The following is a 20,435-nucleotide window of genomic DNA, read 5'->3' as shown; positions in this document are numbered from 1 at the left end:
TACACTGTGTATATCGCCTGCACGGATTGCCTGTTAAGATTATCTCCGACCGTGGTTCCCAGTTCGTCTCTTCCTTTTGGGGTCGATTCTGCCAGCATCTGGGCATCCGGAGGGCTCTCAGTTCTGGATACCATCCCCAGACCAACGGACTGACAGAAAGGACGAACCAAACGTTGGAGCAGTACCTCCGTTGTTTTGCCAATGCCTCTCAGACTAATTGGATGTCGCATCTCGACATGGCCGAAGTTGCGTACAACAATGCGGTTCATTCTGCAACTGGACTAAGTCCTTTTTTTTGTACTTTTGGCCTTCATCCCAGACTGCTGCCTTTCACTCCAGTGCTACCAAGTAATGTTCCTTCGGCGGATCACCTTGTTACCGAGATCCAGGATCTACAGCGTCGAGCGGCTGGTACCCTGGCCAAGGCACGTGAGGCCATGAAGAGACAGGCCGATAAACGCCGGAGCCCTGAGCCACCGTTCCGGGTGGGTGATCTTGTGTGGTTATCCTCCAGACATTTGCCCGCACGTAACATACCCTTGAAACTAGCCCCCAAGTATTTGGGTCCCTTTCCGATTGTCAGGAGGATTTCTTCGGTGGCTTTTGAACTCAAGTTGCCTGAATCCTGGAGGGTCCATCCTGTTTTTCATGTGTCTCTTTTGAAAGCTTATCTTCCTGATCCCTTCCATCGTGCCTGCCCCCGGCCCGCTGCTATTGATGTGGGTGGTCTCCCTGAATTCGAGGTGCAGGAGATTTGCGATTCCCGTCTCTTCAGGGGTAAATTGCAGTATTTGATTGACTGGAAGGGCTATCCTGCCAGTGATCGCACTTGGGAGCCTGTTGGGAGCGTTCACGCCCCTCGTTTGGTTAGGGAGTTCTATGCCCGTTTTCCTTGGAAGCCAGGTTCTTCCGGCCTTTCCGGAGGGGGGTATGGTGTTAGGACACTTACCTGGCCTTCTCGCCGCATCCGTTCCCGGACGTGGCGGTTCTACCCCTGTTACCAGCTTGGGAAGCGTGGCTGTGGGCAGCGGGTCGGCGCTCGCTTGCGTGCGCAAGCCCCGCGGGTAACCAGGAACGGGCAGGCAAGCTTGTGTTCCAAGCCGCGTTCCGGTGCCCGCTCGGCCATCGCGCATGCGCTGTCCCGCTAGCGGTCCACGCCTCGCTTTCGTGCTGGACGCTGTAAATAGCGTCCAGCCCTCTACTGTTCGCGTCTTAACGCGGTTTGTCCCCACTTACCGTCGCTTGGTGCCTCGCATCAGGTCCCTGCTCCTTGGTTCCTGTTTCTTTATCCCGACTACGGGCTGCCTTACTCCTGCTACCCGCCAGTTCCTCTCCCTTCCCTGGGTCCAATTCCTTTGGGATTAGCTCCCTTGGCTCCGTGGCTCTTAGGAGGTTGGGGGGGGATTCCCATCTTGGCCTTCTCCCTCTCTTTGGGTCTCCCTGTTCCTGGGTCCATTCTCTCTTCCTGACCTCCTTGTTTGCCTTGAACTTCTTGTCACTTTGGCTCTGGGTGCCAGCCCTCCGGATTATCAACTGCCTTGGTGGATCGTGCTGAAGACCTCTCGTCCTCCAGTTGTGGCTTTCTACCGGGCCGCACCAGCTCAACCTAGTCACCTCCCTGTCAGTGCTTGCACTGTCCCGACGTCACTGTAATCCACAGGGAGGTGAGCCAGTGGCGTTGGGAGGTGATTCCAATCCATCCCTGTTCCATTAGGGTTGGGTCGGGGTCGCTTCCTAGCGTTGCGATATCTACATTCGGTTTGGAAACTACCAGTCTGGCGTCACCAGTGAGACCAGCAACTGAAACCCCAGGTACGCAGCGCTCCAGAGACGCACAGCTTAACATGCATAAACATTGTTGAACATATAAATTGCTGCTAATCATTTGTACCAGAAAGTGAACTGTTCTAGGAGATCTGCTTTCGGTGGACAGGGCACGTTTGCAATGTTTTGTGGCAATGTATGTGTCCTAGGAACAGAATCATGAGCAATTCCATTAGCATGCATGTCCAACACAGTCAAAGTGGGATCTTTCAGAAAATTGAATTCCATTTCCTGGTATATTGGCTTGACCAACCATTTTTTGCTTCTTTTTGAAAAAAAAATTGTGCAACAAAGTTTCCTGCAGTTTCCGATTGTTGTCTCCCTATATTCTCGTTATGCGCCAATACTGCTAGTAACGTTCGATATGGCATACTGTCTGTGCCGAAATGCAATCTCTTGGGCCTGTACTTTAGGCACATATTGTGGAACACCTCCAAATCTCTGGTGTGACAGAATTCTGTGTGTCCCTTCAGGTCTCTTGAAAGAGTTTTATCAAACGCGATCTTCTCAAGAGCTTTGTGTGGAGGTGAAGATGGAACCAACCAGCACTTCTTGCGTTCCTGTTCCTCCGATAAAGGTCCATGTGCACATTAGTGAAAATGTAGGTTTTCTGTCCATGAGTGAACATTGGAACAGTGGTGCATCAATGAGCGCCATTTTTCAAGTAGAATTTCCACAGACTCATCACAAGTTTTGGAGCTCTACCAAAGATGGCTGCAGAAAGACTGGGACCACTGTAAAATATTTTCAGAGCCCTTTTTATTGATTGATTTGGCAACGTGCCATACATCAAATTGATGGTGAATGTTTGGAAACTGCTCTCACATGGCCTTGGCTATTGAAACATGTCTGTCGGTGGCTATGAGGTCTATTTGCATTCCCCTCGATTGGAGATCTTCCAGGGATTGTATAAAACCATGTTTCTCCATAGCCACTGAGGATTTACATTCGGACACCTGCACAACCACCAAACTCACCATTTTTGTTAGTTTCCATGTCCTGAAAGTGGTATGTGCAGTATGTGCTAGCCTGAACCGTCTGCCAGGGAATGTCCTTTCAATAGACATTTGTTCAATTTTCCAAGCTTGACTAATAGTGGGGAATCAAAATTCTCTTTGATATTTGTAGTATTGTGCTTTAAAAAGAAACTGAAATCCAACAAATTAACAGAAACTGGACAACTTATGTTTTGTTTTATTGGTTAATTACATTTAAACCTTAAACATTACTTCAACCTTAGTTCCTTACAAATAAGTTCCAAAAAGCCATTGTCCATTTCATCCCGCAACCTTCCTCTTAGCCCTCAGGCTTCTGATTCAGTTCTAAGGATTCCACTAGTTGGAGAGCCGCCAGTGTCAGTCCCAGCTTTTCTACTGCCAGTATCCCTTCCCAACACTCATCGTCTGTTTTTTGATCGAAGAAGCTTCTATATTTGTTCAAAAAGAACATTCGACTTTCGATCAACTTCTTACAGTTAAATACCAGATGTTTCAGTGTCTCGGGGTCATCTTGGTTGTTGCAGAAGCGGCAAAAAGCATAGTCTGGGGAGATCTGTTTCCTCGACAGTTGAACTTCCCTCGTATGCAAGATAGTCAGTCGGCATCTCAACAGCAGATCCCGTAAAAGGGGGATGGGAATTTCGCAAAGTATTTAGGCAATTGATTCAGTGCTTTCCATTCCCACCGTGGTACAAACCCGGTCTTACTTTGTTCCCTTATTGCTAATATATCTATCCAATCCCTCCTTTGTGGATTCATTTTCACTTTAGTCGGGTTGTCCATCAGCATTTTCGTGTCCATCCCATTCGCTATCAAGTATTCGGTACAACGTGATCCCCAGACTTGTAGCAATTTATCCTTTGGAAATCCCTGAATACTTAATATCTCAAAAGGGATGGCTGGATTGGGGGTCATGCATTTCTCAAACAAGCAAAGGGTTCTCCACATAACTATGGATCTTAGTGATTCTAGACGTAGTTCGTATCTAATCATATACACCGGAACTGGGTTGGGCAGTCTAAGAACCTTTTTCCAGAAGTATGCTTCCATAGTTTCCCATACTTTCCAAGAGAGATTCAAAAGTGATTCTGAGCCATACGCCAGGACAGCCACCACCTTTTGTTTGTAGAAAGTCCATATTGGGCCTATTGAAAACTTCCCATAGCGGTGGTGGATGGCTTTTCCCTGGTTGGTCAGTTTTTTCAATTTGTCTTTTAGTAGATTTAACTGACCTTGTTTGTTAATATTTTTGTTAATTAGAACTCCAAGGTAAATAATGGAATTGACATTTTCCAGTCTTTTACCATTGATGAACCAGTGTGCTGTAATACCTGTTCTGATTTTCTTCTGTGCGGCTTCCATTATCATGATTTTGGACTTGTTCTCATTAGCCTGCATATCATTTTCATCAAGGTATTGCTTGAAAGCATCCAATCGTCTTTGAAGACCAATTTCTGTGTGGTCTACAAAGATGATCGTCAGCATACAAGATCCAGGGTACTAACCCTTCATTTATCTTCGGAGGGAAAGCACGGACCTCACATTGTGAATCACCCAAATCCGCCATGTGTAGTACAAAGAGGAATGGTGCTAGGGCACATCCTTGCTTTATTCCTCCATAGTTTTTAATTTTTTCGTGAGGACACCATCCCTGGTTAATCGAACTTGTACAGTTGTATTTGTATACAAACTTTGGATGGCTTCCACCAGGTCCGGCGGGCAGTTCCACTTTTTTGATTTGGCCCATAGGTGCTCTTGATTTACAGTGTCGAACGCTTGGGCCAGATCCATAAATCCTAAGTATAGCTTACTATTGGACTCAAGCGTTCGATTCAGGATGAATAGATTTAGAGAAGTTCCCACTCCCGCTGTAAAGGCTGTTTGTCGCTTGTCAAGAATCCCTGATGATGTTGCCCATTTTTTGAGGTCTCACAACAGAAGTGAAGCAAATAACTTCCCTATTGAATCAAGAAGGGCTATTGGCTGGTAGTTTGTAGGATTACTTCAATCTCACTTTTTAAAGATCGGGACGATCATCGCATTTTTCCAAGACGGTGGAAGTTTTTTTGTTTTCAACACTTGGGAGAATAGTAGCGTTATTAAATCTGCCCAATGATCTTCGTTTGCCTTTAATGTGTAATTTTAGATGCCGTCTGGTCCAGCCGCCCTCAATTGGCTCAACCTCTTGATCATTATTAAGATATCCTCACGATCAAATACTATATTCCAGGGGTTATTAGTTTTCTCTGACTCGACTAATTGCATCTCTACTGATTGCATCAACGCTTTATTTTCAAAGAGTGCAGTGAAATGATCAACCCATTGTTCCTCAGAAACTTTTGTTATACATAATTCTGCTTGGAAATTGTCCCCATGATTTATATTGTCTCAAAGGTTTCTTCTGTTAGTCGATATCGCTGCTAGCATTTTTTCCGCGTCGTATTGGGCATGTTTTGCTTGAGTGGCTTTTCTCCAGTTTTGAAACTTTTTCTTCAGTTTCCACACCAGATATTATTTGTCCAAATCTTCAGACTTTTTCAGTTTCTTTAGGTTTTTTCTGCATTCTTTTCTTTTTAGCACCAATCTAGGATTTTAAGCATGGTTCTTTGTGATGAGGGGTGTCTTATTTAATCCCTTTTTATTACAAATTCATTTAGCAGCCATTGATAGTCCACTTCTTCAGGATTCTCATGGACAAATTTATCATAGTTCTTAACCAGTTTGGGTAGCACCTTTTGGTGGATTCGTAGTCTATTCATACCCCAGGTTACTTCTACTTTATTTAAGATCCGGGTTCGAGGTTCTTTAGTTAATATCGACAGTTCCGTTCTCAGCAGTTCATGATCACTCTTGCTTGTTTTTATAATCTCAAAAGATTTTACCGACTGTAGTAGTTTGTCAGAGACGAAAAAATAATCAAGACACGCTTGAATGGTTCCTCTGTGCCAGGTGACAGCCTCTCTAATGTCACCAGGAGTTTGGGCATTCAACATTTTCATGTCTCTTACTTCCATTTCATGTATCCAATATAGGTCCCTATCATTGAGCTGAGAGATAGTTTTGACTTCTCCATCTTTGGTGAGCAATTTGATATTTAAAACCCCACAGATCATTATTGGTTTGCCTCTTTCATGCAGCATTGCTTCATCCAATGTTTACATGATGTCTGTTAAATAGCTCTCTGAATTGGGTATTTTTTCACTCCAATATGTGTTTATTAGCAGGAGATTCATTAGGCTATCCTTTAGTTGTTTCTGGATTTCCAAAATGTGGACATAGGGACTGGGGGTATGATGCACCATGATCTTAAGACCATTCCCTGTTTTAACTAGAGTTAGTAGACCTGCATACGGTCTTCCCAGGGGCCCCCTCATCGCAGGATTGATAAACACCTCATAACTCTCACATACCGGTTTGTTCCTAATCCACGTTTCCTGGAGACAGACAATTTCATACTCATCTAAGAAATTGGCCTCTCCAGAATACAGGTGTTGAAAACCACAGGTGTTCCATGAGGCACAGAGAAGACCCTTATCACTTTCAGACTTCTCATTCTATGTTAATGTATCCGCCGCTAGCACTCCAGCAATCCACGCCCAATGCTGATGCTGTTGGCTCATCGGCTTCCTTGATTTCAGGGTCTTAATTTGTTTTCTTGAATTGTCTACTGTGAACTTGGGAATTGCAGCTAGTTTCTCCCGGTTCTTTATATCTGCCTTAACGGTAGACTCTAAGTCAATTTCCTTGATCTTCTCAACTGGATTAGACTTCCTTTAATCTATTTTTCGATCATTGTTCCTTTCTTTTGTCTTCTCTCCGTTGCGGTCATCATTGGTATTTGGCTCCCTGGGCTTTGCACTCCATATTGGTTTATGATGACTTGGTATCACTTTTTCTTATGCTTTCTTTATAGTCCGACAGCTCGTAGCCTCTACCCACGAATTCCTTTCTAGCTGCTAGGAGTTGGTTTTTAATTTCCGTTGAGACCTGATGTAGTATTACTGCGTTCATCCTTTCAAATTCAACTATTCTGCTGACATTTGAGGAGAGATTTCTCAGTTTTAGATGTTTCTCTTAGTAGATTTACCACTTTTTCCCTGTTTAAGATTGTTCGTTTTGAGTGATTAACCATGCTGACTAAATGTACTTTATGTGATTCTTCCTCTCTAAATGAGGGAGCTCTCTCGATCTTCATAGGGGACCTTTGAGCACGGGTTTCTTTAATTCTTTTGTCTTCCTTTTTTTTAATCAGGCTATCTCTCCCATTTGTTCTTATCGGGATCAAGTCCGACCTCGAGCAGGCATTATTTTCAAGTTGCGCGTATTTCTTCCGTTTTTCTTCCAGGGTAACGAACTCCGTCAACGTATTGTCCTTCTCCTTCAGTCGCTGTCATGATCCCTGTCCCTAACCCTCATAGGCAAAACACTGGAGCCAGGCTACAATCCTCCATATTGGCCTTAAAGACCTCCCCATCTCATCTGAGACCCTCTTGCAGTCAGTCCTGACGCCTGGCTCATATATGTTCAGAGGAAAGACTTGAGAACTGGACTTGGTAATGGACTTTGGTGCAATATGGATGCCCCCACATAGCTCAGTTCTATGAACTGTGCTATGCGGTCTAGCTTTTTGGGTGTGGTTAGGCCTAGTGATACCTGGGATACCTGGAGGCTATATAAACCACGCCCGGGCAGAGAAACACGCTTTGCGTTACTCTGCGCCTGCAGGGTGACACTCACCGCGCTTAGATCGGTCTCCTGAGATTCTCGCCTGCCTTCCTGGAACGGCATACCTGAAAGAACAAGAACAACGATAGCACAATACTTACCTTGAGTAGAATCCTGCTTCCATCCATCGCCCCTCTGGTCCAGAGAACAGCATCTCAGCGGCGCCACCTCCAACTGCGGAACGCTGCATCCTGGGAAGAAAAGAACGAAGGAAAAAAGGCATTAGTAAACGTTCCCATATTCCGATTCCTAAAACAGCAAGAATAATCACATGCTTACCTGGATTCGAGCTGCTCATGGTCACATCTGTCCCGGAGCACACCATCGACCTACAAAGGAGAAAAAACACAGGTTAGCACATGAAAAGACAAGAAGGCGCCGCGCATTACGCTTACTCACCGCTAATTACTCTCTCAGCCAGCAGCCATTCTGGGACATTGCAGCGACCTGCAAGGGAAAAGAGAAACATAGGTCAGCACAAGAACAAGGCGAATAGCGGCACGCATCGCACTTTCACTCACCGCTTAGTGCTCGGCCCCAAGCAGCACAACACCATCAACGACCTCTTCCAGCACCTAAAGTGAGAAGAGGAAACATCATTAGAGGGCAAAAGAAAAGAAAAGGACAATTCATCAAAACCAACAAACCTACCTTGTCGGACTGGAGTTACAGCAAGTCTGGACTCATAGGGCCCGCACCAGTGAAGCAACTAGGTTGCGCCGCGCCGCGCCCACATCAACAATGCACCCCTGCACCGAGAAGCAGGACGGAGAGCGCATAATACAAGAAAACAAGGTGAGGAGAGGACAAAGGGGAAGGTTTGGTCCTCAAGGGAGGTGGGAACCAAGCAATAAGAGACAGAGTTAAATCTGAAATTCCTGTATTTTAGGCCCAATCCTCGGTCGAGCAGATTCCAAGGGAGGGGTTCGACATTACGAGAGTTCCAATCAGGCTGCGTGGTGTCCCCGTGGATATCAGGTGAGTGTTACAGAATGCAAAGCCTTATACTATAATCCACCTGGACATCATGGAAACGTCGGAAACCGACCAGTTATCCCAAATGCTGGGGCAGTTACGTGCTGAGGTACATTCAGCCAGGCAGGAGACCAACGCCCTGAGGAGAGAGTTGATAGTCGCTAAAGAATGCACTGACGACTTGAGCCGACAACTTCGCCAGTCAGAGGCGGGACAAGCACCATTACCCGGTAACCTTCCATCAATGCCAACACCATCAGCCAATCCTGTACAAATAACCCTTCCTGGGGCAGTTCCTTTGGCCCCACCTGAACGATTCATGGGAGATCCCAAGAAGTATGCAACATTTATGAACCAATGTAGTCTTCATTTCCTTTGTAGGCCTGGGGCCTTCCCAAACGACCAGTCACGGGTTGCTTTCCTGCCATCTTATTTGAGCGGCATTGATGCGGACTGGTCTGTACCCTTTGTCAGTCAGGATGATCCTTTGCTACATGACTTCAGGGGTTTTCAGCAGGAGATGGAGAGGTTCTTCGCCCGTCGTACCCATGGACAGGCATTAGACAACGAACTTTTGTCCCTTCGTCAAAAAAACAAGACTTATTAACATATATAGCAACCTTCAACAGGCTCGTGGTCGAAACAGGATGGCCTGACGAGAAAAGAACCACGTTTTTTCATTGGGGCCTATGAGGGGAGCTAAAAGATGTTCTTGCTCAAGTGATTGACCCACCAAAAGACTGTACAGAGTTCATTAACCTTGTTGTTCAGCTAGATCATAGGTTGCAAGACCGAAGAGCAGATCGAAACAGACTGGACACTCGCTCTATGTATGTACGATTAAAGGACAATGTCCCACGAGCAATAGAAAGTTTGGTGGAACCAATGCAGATCGGAGGGGTAAGGGCCCCTTTAACTAAGGCCGAAAGGGACAAGAGAAGGCAGCAGCAGCAGCTATGTTTGTACTGCAGAAAATCAGGCCATTTCCTTAAAGCGTTTCCAGTGAAACCACCAAGGAGAACCGTAGGGGCTACTGACAAAGAAGATGCTAACAAGGAGTCGGAAAACTACCAAGCCCGGCAAGTGTAGGGGTTCGCTTGTCGAGCAAAGAAAGTGAACTATAGACCTCCCATTTTGCATTGTCAGTGATCTTGATCAACAACCAGCAACCGTCTCGGATGCATGCCGTAAAAGCATACATAGACAGCAGAGCAGTTGGGAACTATATGGACCAAGATCTTGCAGCAAAGATGGAGCTTCCTTTATGCCCCAAGTCAACCACTAACACAGTCACCACCGTTGATGGTATGGAAATAGCTTCCGGTCCAGTATCCCATTGCACAGCAGTTTTAACCCTTCTGTGCCATGATGGACACCGGGAATCTATTGCTTTCGAACTCATCAAGGTGCCCCAGTTTAGGTTGATCTTAGGGATGCCGTGGTTGGTAGCTCACAATCCTCGAATAGATTGGCGTGCAAAGGAGTTGGCCTTTTCCGAAAGTTGTGCTCGCACTTGTTACCACCAAGAAAAGCAGTCAACAGATACAAGAACTTCTGCTCATGGAACAGCGGCAATACCTCTGGGGGTAGCCGGTACCCTACCAAGTGAATACCAGGACTTTCAAGATGTATTTCAGAAAGAACACGCTAATACCTTACCGCCGCACAGACCATATGATTGCCAGATCGACCTGGTACCCGGTGCACAAATCCCTTGTGGGCGAATCTATGCACTCACAGAACCAGAAAACCAGCATTTAAAGTCCTATTTAGATCAATACCTGGCCAACGGTTTCATCTGCCCCTCGAAGTCACCTGCAGCCTCTCCTCTATTCTTCGTGCCAAAGAAGGAAAGAGATTTGAGGACTTGCATCGACTATTGTGCATTAAACCAAATCACTGTAAAAATCGCTACCCTCTACCACTCATTCTGGAACTGTTAGATCAAGTTAAAGACGCCTAGATCTACACCAAATTAGACCTTAGAGGAGCGTACCATCTCGTTCGAGTGAAAAGGGTGACGAATGGAAAGCCGCCTTTCGTACCAAATATGGCCTATACGAATATCAGCTAATGCCCTTTGGCCTTTGCAATGCTCCCGCTGCACTCCAGTACTTCATGAACAATGTCTTAAGGGAATTAATCGACGTATGGGCCCTAGTTTATATTAACGATATCCTGGTATATTAAGCTTCAAAACAGGACCATGTCAAGCATGTTCGCTCTGTTCTTGCAAAACTCCGCCAACCCAACATCAGCTCTATGCCAAACTTGAAAAATGCTCATTTCATATCACCGAAGTGGAGTTCCTCGACTTTGTCCTCACCCCAAAAGGTATTCGAATGGATGTGCACAAGGTAGATGCCATTCTAAATTGGCCGTCTCCAAATTCATTCAAGGCAATCCAGAGTATGTTGGGTTTCGCGCACTTCTACCGCCGATTCATCCCAGGGTTTTCACAAACAGTGCATCCAATCACATCATTGTTAAGAAAAAGCAATAAGAAGTTCCAATGGACAGAAGAAGCAGAGAAGGCCTTCCAGGAACTCAAAGTGAGGCTCACTTCCGCCCCTATTCTACGACATCCTCGCCCAGACCTCCCTTACGTGGTGGAAACGAACGTCTCAAGTATGGCAATGGGAGCTGTTCTCTCACAAAAGGACCCAGAAACTGGTCAATTACACCTTGTAGCCTTCTGGTTGCGTAAAGTCACACCACCCAAACTCAACTACGCTAGCACGGACAAAGAACTCCTAGCCATCAAGTCAGCTTTTAAGGCCTGGCGACATTATCACCTAGGTGCCAGGCATACAATCACCGTAATAACTGACCACCGAAACCTACTTTACCTAACGACAGCGAAGGCTCAATATTCACGGCAACTACGCTGGGCCCTTTTCTTCGCAGAATATGATTACGTCATCACGTTTCGACCGGGAGTCAGAAATGGAAAGGCCAACACCCTTTCCTGTATGGGCATTGATGAGCAGGTATACAAGACCCCCGATCCAATAGCCATTATTCCAAGTGACAAACTCCTGGGCATTACAGCAACCATGACTCTGAGTGATTTACATGAAGAGATCCAAAGCTTGATGAGTCCTGAGCAATTACAAGAGTGGAGTACACAAGGAAAACACCACACAATTAGAAACCAAGTACCCTATTTCAGGACGGTTTATTCCTGCCGAACAAAGAATTACAAGACCAAGTCATTTCTGGTTATCATGACTCTTTAATTGAGGGTAACACTGGAATTGCAAAAACTCTAGCCAAAGTGAAACGAAGCTACTGGTGGCCCACGTGGCGTAAGGACATTACTCAATTCGTTCAATCCTGCGGCGTGTGCACAAAATAAATCGAGGCAAAAACCAGCTGGACTCCTTCAACCATTGGAAATTCCACCTGCGCCCTGGCATACGTTATCTCTCGATTTCATCACTGATTTACCACCCAGTCAAGGATTTAACACCATTCTAGTGGTCGTGGATTTATTTTAAAAAATGGCACACTTCGTTCCTTTTAAGGGTCTCCCAAATACATCTAGTCTGGCGAAGGTATTTCTTGAACGTATCGTACAGCTCCATGGGTTTCCTTCAGTACTGATCTCAGATCGAGGTACTCAATTCGTGTCCAACTTCTGGAGGAAGTGCTGTTCTATGTCCCAAATCGACACCCGATTATCCACCAGTCACCACCCCCAAACGGATGGCTAAACGGAGAGAACAAACCAAACGCTCGAACAGTACTTACGCTGTATGCTACATCAAGTGGAAGAGAGTTGGAAGGACTAGTTATAGATAGCTGAATGTGCCTATAATAATTATTTACAAACCAGTACAGGGCAGACCCCTTTTTATACCATATACGGCAGACATCCACGCACTTCCGAACTAGATGTCCCTACTACCCTGGAAATGCCAGCAATTAAAACCTTATACACAACTATTTCTCAAACCTTTAAAAAGGAAGTCGAACATTTACTCCAAGCTAAGAACCGACAAAATGAATTCGCCAACCAGCGTAGTGGAAAGGCCCCCGATTACCAGGTTGGAGACGAGGTCTGGTTGGCATCTAAACATGTGCCTATAAAAGGAACCTGGATGATACCTAGGTCCTTTTACCATTACATCTGTAATAAATCCAGTAGCTGTTAAACTAGCATTACTATCCAGCATGCAAATTCATCCTGTGTTCCACGTATCTCTTCTGAAACCTGTTCAACCTGGAACCCGTGTTACAACACCGCCAAAGCCAGTGGTGATCAATGGAGAACCGGAATTTGAAGTCAAGGACATTTTGGACTCAAAGTATGTCAGATCTAAACTATACTATCTAGTGGACTGGAGAGGGTATGGCCCGCAGGACAGAACATGGGAACCTTGCGAGTATGTCCATGCACCACGTTTGATAAGAAGGTTTCATCAAAATCATCCAACAAAACCAGGGCCAGGCAGAAGAACTACCATGAGAGGGGCCTTGGGGGGGGGGGGGAGGGGGAGTGCTGTCACGATCCCTGTCCCTAACCCTCATAGGCAAGACACTGGAGCCAGGCTATGATCCTCCATATTGGCCTTAAAGACCTCCCCATCTCATCTGAGACCCTCTTGGAGTCAGTCCTGGTGCCTTTGGCACCAGGCTCATACACGTTCAGAGGAAAGACTTGAGAACTGGACTTGGTAATGGACTTTGGTACAATATGGATGCCCCCACATAGCTCAGTTCTATGAACTGTGCTATGAGGTCTAGCTTTTTGGGTGTGGTTAGGCCTAGAGATACCTGGGATACCTGGAGGCTATATAAACCACGCCCGGGCAGAGAAACACGGTTCGCGTTACTCTGCGCCTGCAGCGTGACACTCACCGCGCTTAGATCGGTCTCCTGAGATTCTCGCCTGCCTACCTGGAACCGCATACCTGAAAGAACAAGAACGACGTTAGCACAATACTTAGCGGCGCGCATCGCGCTCTCACTCATCGCTTTGTGCTCGGCCCCAAGCAGTACAACACCATCAATGACCTCTTCCAGCACCTAAAGGGAGAAGAGGAGACATCATTAGGGGGCAAGAGAAAAGAAAAGTACAATTCATCAAAACCAACAAACCTACCTTGTCGGACTGGAGTTACAGCAAGTCCGGACTCATAGGGCCCGCACCAGTGAAGCAACTAGGTTGCACCGCACCCACATCAACAACGCACCCCTGCACTGAGAAGCAGGACGGAGAGCGCATAATACAAGAAAACAAGGTGAGGAGAGGACAAAGGGGAAGGTTTGGTCCTCAAGGGAGGTGGGAACCAAGCAACAAGAGACAGTAGAGTTAAATCTGAAATTCCTGTATTTCAGGCCCAATCCTCGGTCGAGCAGATGCCAAGGGAGGGGTTCAAGATCACGAGAGGTCCAATCAGGCTGAGTGGGATCCCCGTGGATATCTGGTAACGGTTACAGTCCCCCTTCGCTTGGCTTAGGTTCTTGTTTTCTGTCACCCTTTAGGTTTTTATTCTGAGGGGTTGGTTTCTCTTTTGCTTGAGGTTTTGCCAGCTCTTTCCGGACACTACCTTCAATTTCTTCCCATTCATCAGAGTTTAGGTAATCCCATTCTTCCTCCATTCTTCCTCCTCCTGATTATTTTTAATGGCTACCAATAAGTCACTCAGGTTGGCCACATATTGGTCTTCATTAGAGTCAATGTCCAGGCTTTCATTCAATATTTCTATTGGATTCTCTTTTTTGTTGGCTAATGCTGAGCTGTTTCCAATAACAATTTCACGTCTTCGCTTCTTCGCACATTGAATGGAATCCAATTTAGGTGGAGTTCTTATATTCCTAAGGAATGCATGCGAACCATTAGACTTTTTTTGTTGTTGAAATTTGCTTGTTCTTCTCTTTATTTTTTCCACTTCCTTTTTTAAAAATTTTTTTTTTTTTACAAAACACTCCAAACATTACAACCAATTAGCACAATCATAATCATTCTTCGGACGTTACATTGTGAAATGCGCTCTTCTGTCCTTCCCCCTCCGACCCCATTAACATGAGCCTCTATCTCTGCATCTTCCACCTGAACATCTACAGGCGTATCTATTGCCGTCATTCCTTCTGTGTCATCAGCTTCGTGGTCGGCCTGGGGGAGGGAGCACCATTGTGGCCACCAATTGCCTCCAAGCTATCAGGGGACCCACCTCTTTTCCCACCCCTCTGGTGACAGCCTCATACCAGACTGCCATTTCTGCCTCTGCCCATTTCAAGAGGTCCACCCACCACATCTCGATTCTAGGCCGGTGGGCCGCTTTCCAGCACATTGCAATTCTCCGCTTGGCTAGAATGTACGCCAAGTCCTTCATCTTACTGATGTGCCTTAGGTTACGTGGCCTGGTAAAGCTTCCAAGCATGCATGCCCAAGCAGACCCCACATCTAGCACCACCCCTCTGTCCGCCAATCTTGTTTTCAGTTCTGTCCAGAACTTCCTCTCTTCAGGGCAAGCCCAGAACATATGCAGCAACCCGGCTTCCTCCTCCCCTCACCTGGGGCATTTTTGTATAGTCGGGCCTCCAAACCTAGCTATTCTACCGGGGGTCAAATATGCTCTATGGGTGATGTATAATTGGATCTGCTGAAGTCTCGCATTTCGGGACACCTTCTTATGATACCTTAGGACTCTATCCCATTTCCTGTCTGTCATGGGTTCACCAACCTCCTCCTCCCAGTCATGCCTCAGCTGAAGCAGCTCCTTCCCCGCCCTATTACTTAGTAACTTGTATATACGAGATATTTCATGCCCACCTTCCGAGACATCATACATCATCTCTATAGTGGCATCAGGTTGTTCCGCTATTACTGCTTCAGGCCACCTTTCTCTCACCCGTTTGATGATTCTGGAATACGTGATATGTTGACCTTTATGCACCCCGGTATCTTCCATTAATCTATGGAATCCTAATGCTTCTCCCTCCTGCCATATATCTCCAAGGGTGGCCATGCCCACCGGTGCCCAGTAACTGCGGACCCATTTTATCAGTTGGGAGTCTCCCCCACATAGCGCCACCAACGGGACCTGCTGAGAGAACGGGACCGGGTCACCTACTGTTTGCCATGCTCTACGCCAGACCTCCCAGCCCAGCCTCCGCAGTCTCGCCATCTCCAGTACCTTTATTTTTGGCAACCACACTATCTCTCTGAGGAAGTAGGGAACAGAATCACTCTGAAGAAGCTGGCTTTGGCCGATTCCTCCTCTGACAACCACCTAGCTACATACAGTAGCTGTACCGCCAAGTAATACAACTCGAAATTTGGCTGGTTTATACCCCCCTTATCACACAAGTTTTGTAATTTGCAGAGGGCCACCCTGTTCCTGGAATTGTGCCATATGAAGCTCCTGCACAGGCTATGACAAAAAAAGCGTTTGGGGATCAAGTACGGGACATTCACGAAAAAGTGTAGCAATCTGGGCAGGACTACCATTTTAAGCAAGGCTTCTCTTCCCATCATGTCCAGGGGCAATCTAGACCAGAACCCCATGCTGTTTTTAATACCTTCTACTGCTTTCTCTGTGTTATGTTTGTGTTCTGCTCCTATCGTGTGGTATACATCTATGCCTAGGTATCCAAAAGTTTCGGTTCGCCAAGGTGTTGGCAAAATAGGCAGTTTACTCAGCGGGGTAACTTTGTATCTCCCGAGTGGGAACACACTGGACTTTCGGGGGTTTACAGCTATGCCCGAGAGGGTGGCGACCCGTTCCATCACCTCCAGGACATATTGTAGGTTTTCTTCCGGGAAGCCCAGATACAAAAGCATGTCATCGGCATACAATGATATTAAATGTGTGCCTCCCGCAGTGCGGATCCCTATCTCCCCGTATTGTTGCCTAAGGCAAGCTGCCAACGGCTCCAGAGCCAGGATATATAACATGGGCGACCAGGGGCATCCCTGTCTGGTTGCCCTACTAAGCCTCCATTTATCTGAGATTATAGCACCCGTTTTAACCCTTGCCATCGGGGAACTGTATAATATCTTGACCCACCTCAGGTATCCCGGCCCCATCCCGTATGCTTTCAAGGTCGCCATCAACCCAGGCCATCTCACTGAATCGAAGGCCTTGACCGCATCTAGTGACACAATGGCTACCTCTCCTTGGTCTTTCTCTGATTGGTCAATAATGTGATGTAATCTCCTATGGTTGTCAGTAATGTTTCTGCCAGGGACATAACCCGTTTGATCCGGGTGTATGAATCTGCCGATGACTCTCTTAAGCCTATTGGCCAGCACAGCTGTGAGGATCTTGCTGTCCTGGTGGAGCATCGATAAGGGCCTATAAGACCCGCAGTCCGTGCTAGGCTTGCCCGGTTTCAAGAGCGGGATAATCACTGCCTCCCGTAGGGACTCTGACAACCCTCCCCGTTCATAGGCCTCATTAAACATGGCCATCAGTGGCTGTAGCAGCTCTTGTCTGTACGTTTTATAAAATTCGCTGGGTAATCCATCCGACCCAGGCGCTTTGCACGTGGGCAGGTGTTGGATCACTATCTCCAGTTCATCTGATGTGATAGGGGCATCCAGGTCTGCCCGTTCCAGGTCTTCTAATGTGGGCAGATCTATGTCTTCTAGGGTTTCTTGGATTTCTTGACCCATATTTCCACCCTCGTCTTCATTTGTAATACCTATGGAACTCTTCGTTCACTCCCTCTTGAGTATCCCGGATCTTGTCCTCCTTCCCTCTGACTTCTCTGATAACTGGTCTTGGTTTCTCGTTTTTATATAACCAGGCCAGCAATCTGCCTGGCTTGTCGCCACCCGCATGCTGCCTTTCTACATATTTCTTATAGTTCAGATTACACAGTCTATCCCAAAGCTCGCTGCTGGCTTGTTGCAGCAACCTCATCCTTACTCTTTCTTCTCGGGTGGTCTCCTCCCTACTCATCCTGTCCTCTAGTTCCCTCTCCATTTCCTGCAATTCTTGTTCTATACCTCCTTGGAGCCCCTTGGATTTTGATATACCTACCCCCTGCACTACCACCTTGAATGCCTCCCATACTGTTCCTACAGATTGTACGCTGCCAGTATTAATGTCAAAGTATTCTGTGATGGCCTCCCTTAGGTCCTCTCAGAATCCTGAGTCCTGCAGTGCCTCAGCTCTGAGCCTCCACGTCGGGACACATCCCCTGGGGGGCTGGTGTCGCCACTCCAGGACCAGAGGGGAATGGTCCGACAGCACCCTGGCCTTATATTCCGCACCCACCATTTCTCCTGCTATCTCAGCGACTGCGAACACATAATCCACCCTAGTGTGCAGGTCATGTGGCACTGCGTAGTGTGAGTATTGCCTATCTGCTGGGTGCAGTCGCCTCCAGACATCCTCAAGTTTTGAATCTGTCAACAGGGCCTGTAACGCCTTAGCAGCCGGTGTGGGTTTGTCTAGCCTACTATCTGATCCGTCCATCAAGGGATTCAGAGTGCAGTTGAAATCACCTCCCCAAAGTATTGCGCCGCCCCGCAGGGGGCCTATTTGACTATATAGAGACCTGAAGTAAACCGCGGTATCTTGATTAGGGGCGTATAGATTTATAATGCTCACTTCCCGGTTCTCCAGCAGCCCCTCCGCTACCGCCATTCCACCTTCCGGATCTACTGTGGACCGTAGCAGCTGAAACGGCACCTGCGGTGCCACCCATATGATGACTCCCCTTGCATACGCTGAGTATGTAGCTCCCACAATACTCCCCTTCCATTTCCTCTTGACCACTTCCAGTTTCTCTCTAGTGAGGTGGGTTTCTTGTAGTAGTGCTATATCAATCCTCATCCTTCTCAGGTACATCATTACTTTATTGCGCTTTAAGTAACTGTTGAGGCCCCGCACATTCCAAGTCACCACTCTGAGACTACCCAACGCCATTTACCTGATATCCTGCCTTTCCTCCCAGTTTCCCTTTCCGCTCCTGGTGACACAGAGTTTGGCTCGCACCCCTCCAACTCCCAACAACATCCCCCTCCCCCATTCCCCAACTCCACCCCACTGTACACAACCCCTTCCCTCCCTCTTTCCCACCCCAACAAATGCCCAGCTCCATCCCTGGATCTCAGGCCCACCCGCGTTTGGTCCTGCCTCGGAGTGCCGAGGGCAGGAACCCGGCAGGGTGTCACCGTACTACCGGTGACCTAGCTAAACTTAACGCTGTGGGGGTACGAGGGTTAGCTCTGAAGGGTTCCCGCAATGTGTATAAGGTTTCTTGGTATTATCGGATTATGCTTGCATGTATACTCCCAACAGCTCCTTCCCATGAGACATATCTAATACTATATTCCAGTCCCAGTGTCTCATGCTAAGTCACCCTGGGTGCCATAGCCGCATATTACTTATCTTCTCTAACTCCCGTCTGGATTTCTGACTCTTGGGGGCAGCTCTGCGTGTCCAGCCATCCCATGGCGTCCTCTGGGGTTTCAAAAAACAAAGTCTTGGTCTTATGGAACACCTTCAGCTTGGCCGGGTAGATCAGCATATACTTGTGGCCCGTCTCACGCAATCTTCTTTTCACTGCTCCAAAGTTCATTCGCCTGCGCTGCACTTGCAAGGTGTAGTCTAGATATGCGGTTATCTTCGCTGGCCCCTTTTCTATTGTTCCGCCCTTCCGAAAGAACTCAAGAATTTTTCCCGATCCCTATAATTCAGGATCTTAGCTATCATTGGCCTAGGGGGGGTTCCCGGCGGCGGCCTTCTCATCAGAGCCCTGTGCGCTCTTTCCACTGCAAACCCCTGGGTCAACACCCCTCTGGTTATTTCCTGCAGCAGCATGGTTTCAACGTATTCCGTGGGGTTCGGCCCCTCAATTCCCTCAGGCAATCCTACGATGCAGATATTGTTCCTTCGGGCGCGTCCCTCTGCCTCCTCCGCCCTGCTTTCCAGGTTACCCACACGCTGCACCAGAGCATGTAGTTCCGACTTGTGGGCGGCGCGGTCCGCTGTATTTGGGGCCACCTCTTTTTCTAAGTCCCTGGTGCGCTCCGCCAGTGTCCCGACATCCTGTCTAAGCAGGTTCACCTCTTCTTGTACCGCCCCGACTTTGAGCTCCAGTGCCGCCTTCAGTTCGTTCATAGCCAATCCCAGTTTAGTTTCCCAGGCCACTTTCAGGTCCGAGGACCTCCTGGTTCGTGTCCATTGCGTCTGTGCTTCCAGCCGGAGTTTTGTCTTTGGTCCTGGCCCCTTCTGCCCCCAGAGATGTGCTTGCGTAGTCATCGAGCGTGGGCTGCTTGCTCTTCAATCTTACGGGTTTGTTAGACATTATGCTGTACCACCGGGGTGTGGGATAGCCCGACCACCTATCGCCCGCAGGCCTTGGTAAAGTTAAACGGCTCCTGGTGTTTGGGCCCAGTCGGGCCGTAAAGGAGGGGGGTGCCAACTACCTGTTCTACTCCTGGCATGGGCTATGTCCTCACTCGTGTTGATGCGGGCTTAGTTAGCCCATGTGGGCTTTGGTCCATGGCTCCCCCAGTTACTAGTGCTCAGGCACATCTGCTGGCACCGCACGCAACCACTTCGGGCCCCGACTAGACCCCGCGGCTTCTCATCGGCGGTGGTGTCTGTAACGCTTTCTCTACACTTCATTCAAGTGCAAGCTACTTCGGGCGTGCCCCCAAGTATTCAATGTAGGCCCAGAGGTGGGCTGTATTGCTCTGCTCCGTTCTATGGGCAGTGTTGGTCTCTCAGGACTGGGGCCCCCATCCCAGCAGCCCTTTGACTTATCTGTCTTTCGCAGCTTATTGTGTGGGGGCTCCGGCACCGTGTTATTAATTTCCGTGTCTCCTGTTAAGGGCTGAGCCCGCGGGTGCCCCACGGCGTTCAATGCGCTATGTTGCTGGCCCTATTGACTCTCAATCCTGTCCTCGGTCCCAGCGCTCAGGTCTCCCCCCTCAGCCAATGTTTA

Source organism: Ambystoma mexicanum, chromosome 11 (genome assembly GCF_040938575.1).
Source record: "Ambystoma mexicanum isolate Mex_15411 chromosome 11, UKY_AmexF1_1, whole genome shotgun sequence".
NCBI lineage: Eukaryota > Metazoa > Chordata > Amphibia > Caudata > Ambystomatidae > Ambystoma > Ambystoma mexicanum.
This window is presented reverse-complemented; position numbering follows the sequence as displayed.